The sequence below is a fragment of the Aquarana catesbeiana genome, linkage group LG01 (assembly GCF_042186555.1).
Source record: "Aquarana catesbeiana isolate 2022-GZ linkage group LG01, ASM4218655v1, whole genome shotgun sequence".
NCBI classification, from domain to species: Eukaryota; Metazoa; Chordata; class Amphibia; order Anura; family Ranidae; genus Aquarana; species Aquarana catesbeiana.
The window spans coordinates 644,395,289-644,413,140 of record NC_133324.1 but is presented as its reverse complement, the minus strand read 5'-3'; the positions used below and the strand labels follow the sequence as shown (position 1 = coordinate 644,413,140).

The 17,852-nt window shown below is 40.3% G+C and overlaps 1 protein-coding gene across 4 annotated transcripts in view; it reads left to right on the top strand.

Moving 5' to 3' along the window:
* The window catches only part of UNC5C (unc-5 netrin receptor C), a 536,701-nt gene that overhangs the window by 331,750 nt on the left and 187,099 nt on the right, over nucleotides 1-17,852 (top strand). The window lies entirely within an intron of this gene.

Sequence of the window (17,852 nt, the reverse complement as noted above, 5' to 3'; positions counted from 1 at the left end):
ACTAAAGGGTTGGTATTGTTTGCATGCTTGTCATCCAGGAAGATTGATCTCCCAGCTGACGATGCCTATATAGTTGCAGTGTTAACTTCATTCAGCAAAGCCAACAGTGCAGGATCAGTGTAACATGTTATCTAATCTTTGAGATAAGTAATCTCTGATACCAATTAACACCACCATTGTAAGGGGCATTCTTCTAATTCACAACAACTATAATGGTGCATGCTTTCTACTGACCACCAATTAAATTGGACATTCTTCTTGCTACCTACCAGCAGTGTAAGGGAATCCTTCTCCCATTGATCACAAATAAAGGGCGCATTCTTCCTACTGGTCACCAATATAAGGTGGTATTCTACCCACTGACCACCAATATAAGGTGGCATTCTTTCCCTTGACCACTAACCACCAATGTAAGAAAACATCTCTCTCACTGACAACCAATGTAAGAGGACATGCCCCCCTACTGACCACCAGTGTAAGGGAACACTATACTTATGATAATAAAACACTAAACTAACTACCAGTGTAAGTAGACAACTAGCTAAACGCCATTTTTTTTAAATTCTGCACATCTCTAATTTCCACTCTCTGCATTTGTCTTCCAGCTATTACTAATATATTATTATTAAATTCAGTTTATCCTTTTTACTAACAGTACATTTTTTTGTATTGTGGGGGGCTTGTTACCAAATGATTTGTGCACCCCACCCTAGGTAATGCACTTTTTATTTTTCAATCTCTTTACATATGTTTATTAAATGTGCATATTGTTTTCAAATATGTTCCTTGATCAACACATTAAGGCTCGATTCACACAGGGGCAACACGACTTCAATGCGGCTTCAACGCGACTTCAGCGCGACTTCAGCGCGACTTTAGCAAATTACAACGCGACTTCAAGTCGCCTCCAGGACAGGCGACTTCGGCTGTGGCCAATTACAGGACAATCAGCTCTCTGGGAGGGAGGGGTTTGCCTGGGCAAATGAAATTTTTTGCCTGCAAAGTCGCTTGACTTTAGAGAGAGATCCGACTTGGAGGCGACTTCCATTGATTTCTATGGTACAGGTCGCCTACCAAGTCGGATCCAAGTAGTACAGGGAGTACGCTCTGAAGTCGGTGCGACTTCAGTAGTGTCTATTATGACGCTCCCATTCACTGTCATGTGAATCTCTTTCTGGGGCGACTTGGGGCGACTTGAAGGGCGACAAGTCGGATCCCAAGTCGTCCCAGTGTGAACCGAGCCTAAAGGATAAGTCCACCCTAACACTAAAATCACTACATCTACAGACATCCACGATATAAACCTAATCTTACCCTATAAAGAAGAAATCAGTATACATACCTTTTTTAAAGCCGATCCGGTCCGGTCTACATCAGCGGAAGCTCTGTAGAAGACACAGCAGACAACGGCTGTGAAATGAATAGAGATTGACATCACTTATAGACTTACTATGAAGCTTCTGTTGTCGGCAGTGTCCTCTGCATCCACCTACACAGCGAAGCCACAGCTGACAGCTCAGCATGGGATTGGGTTGGATCGGCTTCAAAAAAGGTATGTATACTGTTTTCTTCTTTACTGGGTTAAATAGGTTAGTGTTAGATTGTGCATTTCTTTAGATGTAGAGATTTTGGTGTTAGGGTTCACTTATCCTTTAAATTGTTCAAGATGTGATTAGGAAAAGGATCTAGTGTAAATTTCCAATTTTTTATTGGAGGCAATCACTACACTGGTAATTGTAAACTTCAGTGTTGATGAGAATGGCAGGATGCCAAGAAACCATCTAATATGGCTTTAGTAAATGTACATAGTTACATAGTCGGCAAGGTTGAGAAACCTTTAACTTATTAACCAGCACTGGCTCAAATCATTTGGGATCTATATTTGTAAAGAATCATTGTTGTGCTTTCTTTCTTTCTTTCTTTCTTTCTTTCTTTCTTTCTTTCTTTCTTTCTTTCTTTCTTTCTTTCTTTCTTTCTTTCTTTCTTTCTTTCTTTCTTTCTTTCTTTCTTTCTTTCTTTCTTTCTTTCTTTTTATTCTTTCTCTCTTTCTTTCTTTCTTTCTTTCTTTCTTTCTTTCTTTCTTTCTTTCTTTCTTTCTTTCTTTCTTTCTTTCTTTCTTTCTTTCTTTCTTTCTTTCTTTCGTTAAAACAGCCTGCTGTAGGACCAATTCTAGCCTTCAGTTGGAAGGTAGCAGGTGTATGCTGATGGCCTTCATTGTGTGAGGCTTATAGGCTTATAACGAAAAATAATTCAGATACATATGTTAGTTCTATGTAGTATACCATTGATAAAAAAATATACTCACAGCAAGATTAAATGATATTTGTAATATGTGTCTGAAGTTCAGCTTTATGCCTTGGTAAGAGTGTCCCATTTACTGAGAGCTTATTTACTGTATATGTAGCCACGCATCATATTAGTTCTCTCTATTCATGCTCATGAAGTTTACTTGTATTATACAGTAGATCATAAACTTTCCCTGTGGGCCCTCTATATGTATCTTTAATAATACCGCTGTATTACAGTTTATTTTGTATTCATCATGGCTGAAAGTAACTATTCTTTCAAGATTTTGGACTGCAGATGCTTGGTCACAGCAAAGGTTATTACATGTGCTGAGTAAGCACTTTCTCGCAGCTCTGGCATAAGGGATGATAAAGGTTATTCCATGGTTTTTCAAAGTCCAAACTTTTATTACTACAAATGTCATTATATTTAACCAGCAACATGTAAAATATGCTGATTTCCATTCAAAAGTAAATCAATCCTTTCCCAAAGTGTGCCTATATTCATTCAGAATCAGTATGATATGTATTCAGTTATCCTTCGTTAGGAATCATCAGAACATTTGTATATATATGAATTGTGATTACTGCTTACATCTAAACCCACAAAAAATAACTATAGGGGAATGGATGAAAATGTTGTTAGGATACAATTGGTTGTAATATACAAATTGAGTAATTATGTGCATTAAAAAAAAAATAAAAATCAGGATTCTTTGTAAAAGTTATTTTAATTGTCATTTGTGGGTTTTTTTTGCCTTCTTACCTTTACTGACAGACTGGGAAATTTGTATTAGCAGAAGTACACAAGTGCTGTCTGTACTAACCAATCAGATTCCTTTGTATAGTGTTGTCTGGAAAGTAATTGAAATAATTGGGTTCAGTTGCTTTCTTGAATAACTATATATACTGTATAATACAAGCTTCAAAGCACAAGCTTTCTAGTGTAGATACGAAAACATCAGTATGTAAAGCACAGTGTGTGATCCTGTGCAGTAAGACCATAGTCAATATCCATTTGGTCACTCTGTACAAGCATTTATTGTAAATCCCAAAGAGACTGACTTTATTTAGTAACTTGGCCTATATGACTCCAGAGGCAAGCAACTATTTCTATGTTCATAAAAAGAGGATAGACTTTTAACCCCGTGGCTGAATCTCAATGTTTGAAATGTATATTCTCTATTAGAGGCTTGGGGTTATCAGATATCGAACAGGATCTATTCTGCTCCATTCTATGGCCATCTTTAATCAGATATTAGGATGCCGAGGCGGGTCACAACCATGCCAGAGCCTCAGGGTTGATGTGTGATGGGGAAAAATGTCTAATACTGTATTGAAAGAGAAATACTATTCCTTGGAGGAATGAACATTCTCTGACCTTGTGTCATACATTATGACTGCTAATGGAAGCTAGTGTGTATGGATGTTTCAAATAAATCGCTTTATTGCACCAGTTTGAAAGGACATGTATACGACAACCAGGAGAGTGAAAAAGCAATATTGCAATCTGCAGTCTTGTGTAGGCTAAGCTGTATGAAACTTTTACATTTACTAATGTTAAATTATAGGAGGACCTTTAACCCCTTAGAAACACAATTTCTGTGGAATGTAAAGATATTTTAAAGGGAGAGGAAGGACTGGAGTGCTTGTTGTGGATTTCCGGGGTCACACATCCAGTGTCGGGTACGTCCTGGATGGATAGGGGAGGGCAAAGGTGTCAGCAACTGAAGAGGTGTGCATTTTGTTATGGAAATGGAGCACAGCACTTTAATGTTTTTGGGGCACTGTGATGCATGGGGACCCTTCTGGTAATTGTGTGTAAAGGTGAAATTACCCTTTAATCAGTTGTCATACAAATAATGATTGTTTTGGGATTTACCAAGGGGACATCCAAAGTGATGTCCCCTTGGTATATGAAAAAAATGAAGTCTTATTGTTTTCTTTCAGAGCAATTTTCAAAAAAAAAATCAATGTGATAATGTAATTCTCTTCTTACACACCTATGTACAGTATATCTAGGTTAAGTGATATATATTAAATTATATTTTTTTATGGCTAAAACAAACATATCAAATAAGCATAACAGTTTTTTTCTATGTGCAAAAATGTAGAGATGTAATTCTTTATGTGTGGAACCACATCCAAAACTAATTGCAAAATGTAGGGGAGGAAGGAAAAAAATTGACTTTATAGGTGCCACAATAGTCCCAAATTGAAAAAAAGAGAAACTATTCACATACGTATGTATAAAATTTACATTTTATTTGACATATATATAGTTTTTTTCTATGCCTTTAGATTTAAAGTAAATGTAACCTCTTCATGCCAAGCGCACACAAATATACGGGCCGGGCCTTGGGGCCGAGCACACGCATATTTGAGTGCAATAGCCCCGATAGAGCAGTACTGAGAGCGTGCGCCCTGTGGCTAACTGAATGCTCCCATTCGCTGCTTTGCTGCTTTCCGATCATGTGACCACCGTGACAGCCAATCATGGCGGTCACATGACCATAAGCCCTGCCCAGCATTCTGAAGCCCTTAAAGAGGCACCAGCTCTAAGGGGTTAAAGGCAAGACTTTTTTTTTCAATTTAGATTCTCTTAGATTGTAAGCTCTAACGAGCAGGGCTCTCTAATTCCTACTGTATTAAAGTGTATTGTAGTTGTACTGTCTACCCTCAAATAAAGCACTACGTAAACTGTTGGTGCTATATAAATCCTGTATAATAATAACAATAATAATTAAATGGGAGGGGGGGTTAAAACTGCTGTCAGTTTTCTTCTTTTTTTTTCCCCCATCTGTGTTTCCATATAAAGATTCCCCTCACTTCCTATCCTGTAGACTCAACAGGAAGTGATATTATGTCTTTCTAATGTTATTTCCTCTTAGACAGTTGTCAAGGAAACAAGCGTCTCCTTAGGAAGATTTCCTTTCTATTCCTGTTTTGGGGCAGCTAAAAATTTTGGATTTACCTTTGCTTTTGTCAGTGATGTTGGATGATTACGACAATTAAAAAGAGAGAATCTCCCTAAGGGTGAGACAAGCAGCAGTTAAAACCTGGCAGTGGTTCTAACCCTCACCACTCTATGCAAATCTAAAATAAACATTTTTCCCTTTAGTTATACTTTAATATAGATTTCTTCATAACCATGGTAGCTATTGATGACTGTTAAAAGGCTAAATTCTCTGGAGAATAATGCGTTGCACAAAGTTAATCTTTCTTCAGACCCTTGCTCAGCACAAGCAAAGCAGTTAATAAGTGGAAAGATAAAAGGTGAGCGTGGTTGTAAAACCAGCCGCACCTGCTCATACTAATTTCACAAGGTAATGCTCAGGGATTTTGTAATCCTAATGTGAATTAAAGTGTACGTGTAACTCACAGTTACCTCAACCAAAGAGGCTGCAGTGTATCTCAATCTTCCTGAAAAGATGCATATAAAATTAGGTTTGCAGACATTCATTTTAAATTGAAGTTGAAGCATCACTCACTGTGTTCCATTTTGCAAGAATTTGCTTTATATTTCCAACAAATGTAATAGATACTGTATTTTACTGTCTGAAGCTAGCAGTTATTTACTCATGTTATTTGGAAAAGGAGTAAAATTCATTTCGAGCAGACATGAAATGGCTCATCCTGTGCTGTAGGATGATGTACTCTGAATTATTAGAAAAAAATAAGGCTTGAAAAAAGGTGTAGCAATGATGGACAGATTTTATGAACGAAGTTTCTAATTTCATGCCTAAATGTTATATACAATAACATAGCCTATAACTTGTACACATCTCTTGAATAACAGGAATGATTTGATCAGTCAGCGTGTCCATAGTAGAAGCAATTCACATCTTGCATGTGAACCAGTAATGTATTAACATAATGGAGGTTATTTACAAAAGGCAAATCCACTTTGCACTACAAGTGCGAACTACAAGTGCAAAGTGCACTTGAATTGCACTGAAAGTGTACTTGGAAGTGCAGTTGCTGTTGATCCGTAGGGGACATTCAAGGAAAATAAAAAACAACATTTTAGCTTGCACATGATTGGATGATAAAATCAGCAGAGCTTCCCCTCATTTCAGATCTACCCCTCAGATTTACAGCGACTGCACTTCCAAGTGCACTTTCAGTGCAATTTCAAGTGCACTTTACACTTGTAGTTTGCACTTGTAGTGCAAAGTGGATTTGCCTTTAGTAAATAACCCCCAATGTGTATATAACGAGTTTCTCTGGATGACACAACTAATACACCAATTTTCCGTCTTCCCTATTGCTCTGGAATTTGCCAAATTTACTTACAAAAAGGCTATTTGAATACCTATTCTTTTCCATACAAGATCTCATATGTAGATACACTTATTTTCTGTAATTTATCCATAGAACAGGATATTTGATTTGCTGGTACTTTCCCACATCACCTTAAAGTGGTTCTAAACTCAAAAGTTTTTTTTTTTTCCCTAAAGCCGTGTACACACAAGCGGAATGTCCGACAGAAAAAGTCAGACGGAATCTTTTTATCGTCTAGTCCAATCGTATGTATGACTCATCGGACTTGAAAATTCTGACGGACCTAGAAATGGAACATGTTCTAAATATTTCCGAGAGAACCAATTCCCATCGGGAAAACCGCTCGTTTGTATGCTGTTCCGACGGACCAAAAATGATGCATGCTCTGAAGCAAGTACGAGACAGAAGCTATTGGCTACTGGCTATTGAACTTCCTTTTTCTAGTCCCGTCGTACATGCTGTACGTCACCGCATTCTGGATGGTCGGACTTTGGTGTGATCGTGTGTATGCAAGACCGCTTGAGCAGAATTCCGTTGGACTTCCGTCAGAGAAACCTTCGGAGTTTATTCCGACAGCAAAACCGGTCGTGTGTACGCGGCATAATGCTTTCTCTGCATAAGTGCCGGTTCACACTGGTGCGATGCCAAACATCGCACAGACATCGCATGTAATTCGCAGCGCACTGCCGTTCACATTACATGCGATGTCTGTGTGGTGCGATATCAGCCATAGAGATAGTATGGCTGATATCGCACCGCATTCGGTGCAAACACGCACAGGACCCTTTTTTCTGTTCGGACCAGAATCGGATCACATGTGTGTTCACACATATGCGATCCGATTCATGTCCAAACTGTCAGTTCGCAGTGCGATATGCAAGCTGAACTGGGGGTGTCGTTAACAATGTATTGACACTCCCCAGCGATTTGCATATGGTAGTGTGAACTGACATCGATGCGGGAACACGCAGTGGATTTGCAGTGTTCTCGCATCGCACCAGTGTGAACCGGCACTTAAGGTAGAAACCCTTCTAATACCTTCCCCATCCCTAAAAACTTACCTGAGACCTCCCATGCTCCAGCACTGACCTGGCTGCAGTGCCACTGCTCCCTCTTCCTGGTATCACTGAACACTCTAAAGCCTCATACACACAATCAGAAGACCGAACATCCGTTTTTTGTGGCATGCTAGTCTCATGTCGAAAGTGAAGTGGTTACTCACAATACAAAAATTCTCGTACGACAGAATACAATGTAATGTGATGTAATGTGTTGAATAGATTGTATGTAGTCTTTCATTTCTGAGCATGTGTAGTCTTCCACTTACGTTTTTTTTTCATACAAAAACCGTACTAGTTAAACGAAAATCGGACGTTCACATAGGACAAAAATGTTATAGTCTGCACATCCAGCTTTTGTCTGCCGAAAAAACGGAATCGGCTTTCGGAAGCACCATACTAACAATCCAAAAATCAGCAGATCGTTCCTTGGACAAAATTTTTCTTGTGTACGGGCCTTAAAAGGGCTTCTGCTTCTGTCAGTCAAATCCTGTGAGCAGAGAGTAGGGTGCATTGCCAAGCTGCACTGTGTGTGTATATGGGCGTATACCACCTGGCTCGAGAGCCTACCCACATGGATGCCCCCATAGAATGCTGCTTTCTAAGGGGGAACGGAGGAAGAAGGAGAGGACAGAAGAGGAGGTAAGAGGCCTCTCTGTGTAATATCATTGCACAGAGCAGGTAAGTATGACATCTTTTTTTATGTAACAAAACAAAAATAACCTTTAATATCACTTTAACGTAAAACCTACTTTTTGAGAGGAAATCTTCCTGAGGTCAGGTATAAATATTGCAATAATGTTAGCAAATGGCATTGATCCTTAGCAATACCTGTGCTGCTGACACTTGATTCCTCAAATTAAAGGAAATTGTAATGTTTAGCGGGAAGGTCTGATTGCCATAATCACATGAAAAGTCCCAGGGTTTAAATATCAGAAAACTGTTGGGAAAAGTGGTGAGACAATAAGGCAAGCAGGACCTTAAACTTCATCTGTACCTTTTGTTACACATCATTAAATGTTAAGTAAAGTGAATGTGTAATACATACACAGCTAGAATTTCATCCAAATCATGCTGAATGAGTCAACAATCAAGCCATGGCTGTCCCATGAACACCGCCCAGCTTGGCAAAAGTAAATTGTTCAACTGACTTTTGTGGAAGGAGAATTGTTGGCTGAAGAGTGGCGGCATACACCCAGATGCAATCACTTGTCAGGTATCTGACTGTTGCGGAACAGCAAAGGAGATTCCTCCATCCATGCTGTTAAGCATAAATCGGGGCATTTGTATGGCTAGCGTAACAAATACAGATATGTATTTATATATATATATATATATATATATATATATATATATATATATATATATATATATATATCCCACTGAGATCACAGGACCTGCATAGCACAGTAGCACAGATTCTTTTTATCTTTCACAGATTCTCCTTATTTTTAGCCCTACAGCTTTTGTCACATTACCACCCGGTAATCATGTACGGTATGTTCCAAATTGTGTCGGCAGCAGGATCCTGAGGAAATCTTCACTGTAGGGAGGCCTGGCTCTGAACTTCCAGTGCGTAGGGATTTGATAGCTTCAGGCTCCAGAACGAGCAGCTATGAGAAAATCTCTCATTATGGAACCACCTCATCCACCTTCCTTCTCCATTGAGAAATGTTCTTTTATTTTGAATTGCTCCCCCTGCTTGTAACATGAACTGTGAATAGGGGAGAGAATCCTTTGACTCACCACACTCTCCCCCCAATCACAGATCCTGTTACAGGTACTGAACTCAATCAAAGAAAATGTTCAGTGAAGGAAAAGGGGAGGAGGGGACAAGTCATTTTTTTAGAGATTTTTTCATGGTTGTTGAGCCTAGAGCCTGAAGCTAATAACACTCTATGCATTGGGCAAGACAAGAAGAAGATGGGGCAGCCCTGCGGTGCAGACTTCTCCAGGATCCAGCAACCTGCACATCTGGGACACACAATACTTTATTACAGGTAAGTAATGTAACTAAAGCCGTAGGGCTAAAATATTTTTTGAGCTGAACTTCAGCTTTAGCAGTATTAGGGTTCTTGATTGTGGGTACAAATTGCATCACACAGATCGGCTCACCTGTTGCTGCCTCTTAATTGAAATAATGACAGGGGAATCCCTCCTGCCAAGCAAGTGTCTTCTCCCGGCGGGGGGAGGGGTGTGGCCGGATGAAGTCGTCCCCACCGGGAGAAGACAGTCATTATTGCTAGCAATTATAGCAGCCACTTGTGATAATCGCAAGCAAATCCGTCAGGCTGATTGTACCCAAGTTGATTGATCAATCACCTTGGTGTATTCAGCTTGCCCATTAATGGTTTGAATCTCCTGCTGAACTGGCCGAGATTCGTATCGTATATGACCGGCCTTAGTCTCAGTGAGTGATGCCTGAGGAAAGGAGACTACCTTCAGCCTGCAGGACACTCATGACATCACTCTGCCAAGATGCTCCACCCAGACCTAGCACAGTCACTCGTCTGAAAAACGATGGCTGATTTATATTAAAAAAAGGCACCAATTTTTAATAATTATACTCTTGCTGTACATCATGACATGCCAGTAATTATTTCCTGTGCCCCGTACACACGATCGGACATTGATCGGACATTCCGACAACAAAATGCATGGATTTTTTCCGACGGATGTTGGCTCAAACTTGTCTTGCATACACACGGTCACACAAAGTTGTTGGAAAATCCGATCGTTCTGAATGACGTAAAACGCGTACGTCGGGGTATAAACGGGGCAGTAGCCAATAGCTTACGTCTCTTAATTTATTCTACGCACGCATGGCACTTTGTGCGTCGGATTTGTGTACACACGATCGGAATTTCCGACAATGGATTTTGTTGTCGGAAAATTTTATAGCAAGCTCTCAAACTTTGTGTGTGGTAAATTCGGATGACAAATGTGTGATGGAGCCCACACACGGTCGGAATTTCCGACAACAAGGTCCTATCACACATTTTCCGTCGGAAAATCTGACCGTGTGTACAGGGCATTGCAGTTCTACAATACAAAGCTACTGATCAATTCAAAGCAATCAAAGTAATCTATCATCAAAACAGCCTTTGTACAAGCAGTATCCACTTTAAATAAAGTTACTTATTTTCCCCTAGTCCAGGGGTATGCAATTAGCGGACCTCCAGCTGTTGCTGAACATCAGTCCCATGAGGCATAGCAAGACTCTGACAGCCACAAGCATGACACCCAGAGGCATGATGGGACTTGTAGTTTTGCAACAGCTGGAGGTCTGCTAATTGCATATCCTTTCCCTAGTCTGTCAGTACCTGGAATTGTATTACAAAATACACATAAATGACACAAATATGCCATTTGGACACTGAAAGAAAGTTACAGTGCAACAAAATTTTCTAGTTTTAGTGATGAATGTTGACCTAAGGATGTAAAGTTTCTCGAGTACAAGAATCCTCCACGAAATCTCAGAGGAAGCTGGATAAGCCACTCTCTCTATGCGTTACATGGAATACATGATAAAATTCACTGTGGTCACTGCCATTTTGACTAATTATCTGCTGCACCCAGATACAGAACCTAGCAATATGTAATTCCAATAGAGATGAAGACGCATTACTGCTGACATTCCATTGCTCATTATTCTGTATAGGTAGCATAAATGTACAATTTCACTTTTATTTACATCTACACTGTGATCCTGATTGATGTGCCAAATTCACTTTGAAGATTAAAGCATTGTAACAAACGTATAAATAAGTGTTTGTAAGACATTGGTACCCATGAAAGTGAGTCAAGGCAGCTTTCCTGAGTTATCACAACTGGGTCCACTGCACCTTGTACAACCATATACACTGTACTATACTGCTATCATATTTATGACACATTATTTCCCCAACCCCTGAGGTAAATGATTAAAGGTATGGCTTTGCTTTAACTAATGGTCCCCTGCTGTGGTGTTAGAAATATACCAAGATTAAAGCAAGACACCAGCAGTGTACCTTAATGTGTTATGCTGGTAAAATAACTTTTCTGCAGCAGTTTTCGGAAACAAAAATAAAGCAATGTGAGAGTAACAACTATCTTGACTGCAGAAGATTTGCTTCATTTGTTTTGTAGCAAATGTTTTCAACTAAAATTAAATCTGCTGTTAAAGTCCTGCTGTTGTCTTGGATATATTTAATCTGCTGTTGCTAAGTATTTTTTTTATATTTAAGTAACTATTTCCTTAAAGTGATTGTAATTATTTTTTTTTTAAAAAGCAAAAAGGTTTATATTTACTTTCAATTCCATTGCTCAGAGCGGCCCTGAACCTCCTCTTCTTGGATCCCCTGCTAGCATGCCTGGCTCCTCCCCTCTGATGAGTGCCCCCCATAGAAAGCTGCTTCCTATGGGGCACTTGTGCGGGCTCCTTGTCTGCATCTATAAACACAGACAGCTGGTCTTGCTCCCTTGTTACTGGCACTGGCCAATGCCTCAGCAAAACCTGTGAGACCAGGAAGTGAGGGGAGAAAAAGAGCTGCTGCAGATGTGCACAGCGCTGGATGGAATGGGGGCTCAGGTAAGTAAAAGGGAGGGGGGTGAGGGGGGATGAGGGAATGCATTAGGAAACAAAATTCTTAGGGTTTAGAACCACTTTAGATAACACTTTAAATACTTTGATTTTTTCGGCATGCTTGGCATCATCTTACTGTATAGAGTTATGTAAAGTAATTCAGGTAAATATTTCATTTTTTTTCTATTGCAAAGGATCTTACCTGGATATCCTGGCAGTACCAGCATTTTGTATTGAAAGCGGACAATGCCAAGCCACTTCTATTTAATTAGCAGCAGAGTTGTACATGTTTCTTAAAAGCAGCGACAGTTCTTGTAGTTGCTGACTTTTAATATTTTCCCCAGTAGGACAATGTTCTTCTTTATAGAAGATTCTGTGCTGTAGCTTTTTTTCAGACAATTTTTTGCATATCTTGAATATCACATTAGGATGCACCTACCTTTAACTGCCTTAAGGGCCCTTTCACACTGGGGCAGGGGCGTTGTCGGCGGTAAAGTGCCGCTATTGTAAGCAGCCGCTAGCGGGGCGGTTTTACCCCCCTGCTAGTGGCCGAGAACGGGTTAAAACCACCGCAAAGCGCCTCTGCAGAGGCGCTTTGCCGGCGGTATAGCCGCGCCATCCCATTGATTTCAATGGGCAGGAGCGGTGAAGGAGCGGTATACACTCCGCTCCTTCACCGCTCCGAAGATGCTGCTGGCAGGACTTTTTTTACCTTCCTGCCAGCGCATGGTTCCAGTGTGAAAGCCCTCGGGGCTTTCACACTGGAATGAAAGCAGCGGCATTTTCGGGTCGGTTTGCAGGCGCTATTATTAGCGCAATAGCGCCTGCAAACCGCCCCAGTGTGAAAGGACCCTAATTCTTCGTGGCATAGATTCAACAAGAGATTTTGGTCCATATTTACATGATAGCATCACGCAGTTCCTGCAGATTTGCCAGCTACACTTCTATGATGTGAATCTGCCATTCCATCACATTCCAAAGGTCCTCCATTGGATTGGGATCTGGTGACTGTGGAGGCCATTGGCGTACAGTAAACTCATTGTCATGTTCAAGAAACCAGTTTGAGATGATTTGAGCTCTGTGACATGGTGTATTATTCTGCTGGAAGTAGCCATCAGAAGATGTGTACACCGTAGTCATAAAGGGATGGACATGGTCAGCAACGATACTCTGGTAGGCCATGGCATTTAAATGATGCTCAGTTGGTACTAAGGGGCCCAAAGTGTCCCAAGAAAATATCCCCCACACCATTACACCAGCAGCCTGAACTGTTGATACAAGGAAGGATGGATCCATGCTTTCATGTTCTTTACACCAAATTCTGACCCTACCATCTGAATGTCGCAGCTGAAATGGAGACTCATCAGACCAGGCAACATTTTTCCAATCTTCTATTGTCCAATTTTGGTAGCCTCGGTTTCCTGTTCTTATCTGACAGGAGTGGCACCAGGGGTGGTCTTCAGCTGCTGTAGTCCATCTGCTTCAAGTTTCGATGTATTGTGCATTCAGAGATGGTATTCTGCGTACATTGGTTGTAACGAGTTGTAACGAGTTACTGTTGCCTTTTTATCACCTCAAACCAGTCTGCTCATTCTCCTCTGACCTCTGACATCAACAAGGCATTTGTGTCCACACAACAGCCGCTCTCTTTTTCGGACCATGCTCTGTAACCCTAGAGATGGTTGTGCATAAAAATTCCAGTAGATCAGCAGTTTTTGAAATATTCAGACCAGCCCATTTGGCACCACCAACCAAATTGCTACACTCTAAGTCACTTAAATCCCCTTGCTTCCTCATTCTAAAGCTCAGTTTGAACTTCAGCAAGTCGTTAATCACCACGTCTAGATGCCTAAATGCATTGAGTTTCTGCCATGTGATTGGCTGATTAGCAACTTGTGTTACCAAGCCATTCAACAGATGTACCTAATAAAGTGGGCGTTCAGTGAGTGTATATATATAGATCTTTATATATAGATCTATATATCTATATATAGATCTACATCCATCTATCTATCTATCTATCTATCTATCTATCTATCTATCTATCTATCTATCTATCTATCTATCTATCTATCTATCTATCTATCTATCTATCTATCTATCTATCTATCTATCTATCTATCTATCTATCTATCTATCTCTCTATATACATATATCTTTGTCACATTGTTGAGTGTGGAGCACTGCCACAGCTCTTCTTCTTATATTAGAAGAATGCTGTTTCACCACAGGCACAGGTGTGGTAGGATTGTTCCCCTGCAATGGGAAAAGGAACATTATCATGACTGATCACCTCAGTGATAAAATAAAATTCTGTGACCCCTGAAAAGCTTTGTATCATCATGTTTAGTGCAAAGTTTGAATTCCAGGAACATATGTAAAACACAAATTGCCCTGTACACATGATAAGATTTTCCAACAACAAAACCGTGGATTTATTTCCGACGGATGTTGACTCAAACTTGTCTTGCATACACACGGTCACACAAATCTTGTCGGAAATTCCGAACGTCAAGAACGCGGTGACGTACAACACGTACAATGATCCAAAAAAAATGAAGTTCAATAGCCAGTGTGGCTCTTCTGCTTGATTCCGAGCATGCGTGGACTTTTGTGCGTCGGAATTGTGTACACACGATCGGAATTTCCGACAACAAGTTTTGTTGTTGGAAAATTTGAGAACCTGCTCTCAAACAATTGTTGGCAGAAATTCCAACAACAAATGTTCTATGGAGCCTACACATGGTCAGACAATCCAACAAACTCACATCCAACATTTGTTGTTGGAAAATCCTATCGTGTGTACAGGGCATAACAATGCAGGTATTCACTAAATAAAAATCCTGAAATATATTTTATTGTAACTGTTCTAAGTACCAGAATTTTACATGTTATCAGCCTCGTGTAATAACTGCACAGCAGCACTCAGACTGGAAGAGGAAGGGGCAGCCCTAGGACAAATGTGCTGAAGTGTATTGATAAGTAGGAGGAGGTGAATTGAGGCGGTAGGAGGAGGGAAGAGTAAAGAGTAATCAATCTGCTGTTGCACCTTTACTTCCCGATCACAAGCTGGGAGCAGGGAGGTGGCAAGGATGTATTGCTTAAATGCAGCAAAAAAAAAGCCAGGTCCCCATGTGGCTTTGATAAATATCATGCCTAGGTGGGTAAAGTATACATCTTTTGTCAGCTAAAACAGCTACTATATTTGCATTTAGCTGTCTATTTGGTTGTTTCTGTAGAGTCCCAATTTTACAAGGCTTGAAATGCACTAAATTTTATGCCTCAGTCTGTTATTGGTATAAATATAAATGTAATTTTTTCACTCAAAGATTATATTAGCCACCAACAAACCCATTTATATTGATTAGATTTTTATTACATATTTCATTCCTCTGAAAGAAGATGTTAATAAAAGGATACAGTAAGCATAGCGCGATGCACCAAGCTAGACCACGGTGCAGAATAAATATAAATAAAATTATAAAGTGGTGGCTAAATATTTAAGACAGTGTAATGTTTTACCTGCTAAGTGGTAAACGTAGCCAAGTCACAAAAGAAAATCTATAAATGTAATTATTAGTAATATATTCTCTTTCTCCCCAGAGAGGCATCACATTATTGGTGATGATTTACAAAACCTTTTAACTCTCAAGTCTGTGTAATTGTACTATTTTGTTTGTAGCATGGCTTTAACTGCATTTGACAATTTAGAAGAGTGCAGAAAAGAAGGATGAACTCAAACAAATTCTTTATTATTATGATCTACTGCCGCTGTATACATTAGTTTTACTTAGGAACACAAGCAGTGTTAGTTATTACATATAGCACTATGTTTCTGTCAAAGTGTCAAAGACAAACTTAAGAATTTTGTTCAAATACAAGCTTAAGAATTTAGTGCATCTGGAAGTTAAAATAAGGAAATACTCTCATGCTGACCATAGACAAGACAAGACTTATGCCCTGTACACACGGTCGGATTTTCCGACGGAAAATGTGTGATAGGACCTTGTTGTCGGAAATTCCGACCGTGTGTAGGCTCCATCACACATTTTCCATCGGAATTTCCGACACACAAAGTTTGAGAGCAGGCTATAAAATTTTCCCACAACAAAATCCATTGTCGGAAATTCCGATCGTGTGTACACAAATCCGACGCACATAGTGCCACGCATGCTCAGAATAAATTAAGAGACGAAAGCTATTGGCTACTGCCCCGTTTATAGTCCCGACGTACGTGTTTTACGTCACCGCGTTCAGAACGATCGGATTTTTTGACAACTTTGTGCGACCGTGTGTATGCAAGACAAGTTTGAGCCAACATCCGTCGGAAAAAATCCATGGATTTTGTTGTCGGAATGACCGATTAACGTCCGACTGTGTGTACAGGGCATAAAAGTGGTTGTAAACTTAAAAGAAAAAAAACCTGCAAGACAAAGGCATAATGAGCTAGTATGCATCGGGCTGTGGCGCTGTAATTGGCTGGAGCAGCGATGATGTACTCTCACACAAGCGCGTGGGAGCCGCCGGTCACAGCACGGCTACTGAAGAAATGGCATGAGCCGTTTCTTGAGTGTGCATGTGCTGATGATGTCGGTACATGCGGATACAGTGAATATCTCCTAAACTGTGCAAGTTTAGGAGATAATCACGGTACCTACAGGTAAGCCTTATTATAGGCTTACCTGTAGTGAAAAGTAGTGTAACAAGGTTTACAACCACTGTGATTGTAAAGTGATTGTAAAGGTAATTGAAAAAAAAACAAAAAACAACCGTGTTATACTTACCTGCTCTGTGCAGTGGTTTTGCACAGAGCAGCCCCGATTTTCTCGAGGCCTCTGCTGGCACTCTGGGCCTTTCCCCCTTGCCAAGTGCATTAGTGTATTATTGTATTATTCAGATGGTTTTATCTATTTGTTTGTGTGTATTCCATTATACATGATTAAACCAAATATGTTTTGATGTAAGCGGTTGATCACGCGCCCTCCATCCACCTCTTTCCCCATAGGAAATTGCTTGCTGTGGGGGCACACATGCATGCTCGCCCCCGAGCCGGCTCTCTGCGTCCATAAGACACAGGGAGCACGGTTTAGACCCGCTCCCCACCCCCCGCCTCACTGGCTGTGATTGTCAGCCAAGGGAGCCAATGGCTTCTCCTGCTGCATCTGAGCCAATCAGGTGGGAGAGACCTGGGAGAGCCTCGGGTCTTGTGCACATCACTGGATTGCGATTGGGCTTAGGTTTTAGGGGGACTGAGGGTGGAGCTGCACACTGAAGGATTTTTACCTTCAGGTATAGAATGCATGAAGGTAAAAAACCTTCAGCCTTTACAACCACTTTAAGATTCTCAATGGCAGAAAGCTCAGCTATATAAGGTTGGCTTGTGGGGTTGTCTGTTATATGCAGTGATAGAATTGCTACTGTAACAACCTCTTCGGACACTAAAGGCCTATGGGCAAGGTAGTTCAGTGTGTGTCTTCCTGCTATTAGTCTCTTGGTTCGTTAGTTCAAGCTGCAATTATTATTCAATATACTTGAGGGGTGTCCAACTACAGTCCTTGAGGGCAACATATAGGCTACAATTTTGGCATAAACAAAGTCATTTTGTACCTGTTTGTAAATCATTCCTTACTTAAGTTACTCTGTTAAAGAAGTCCTAAAAAT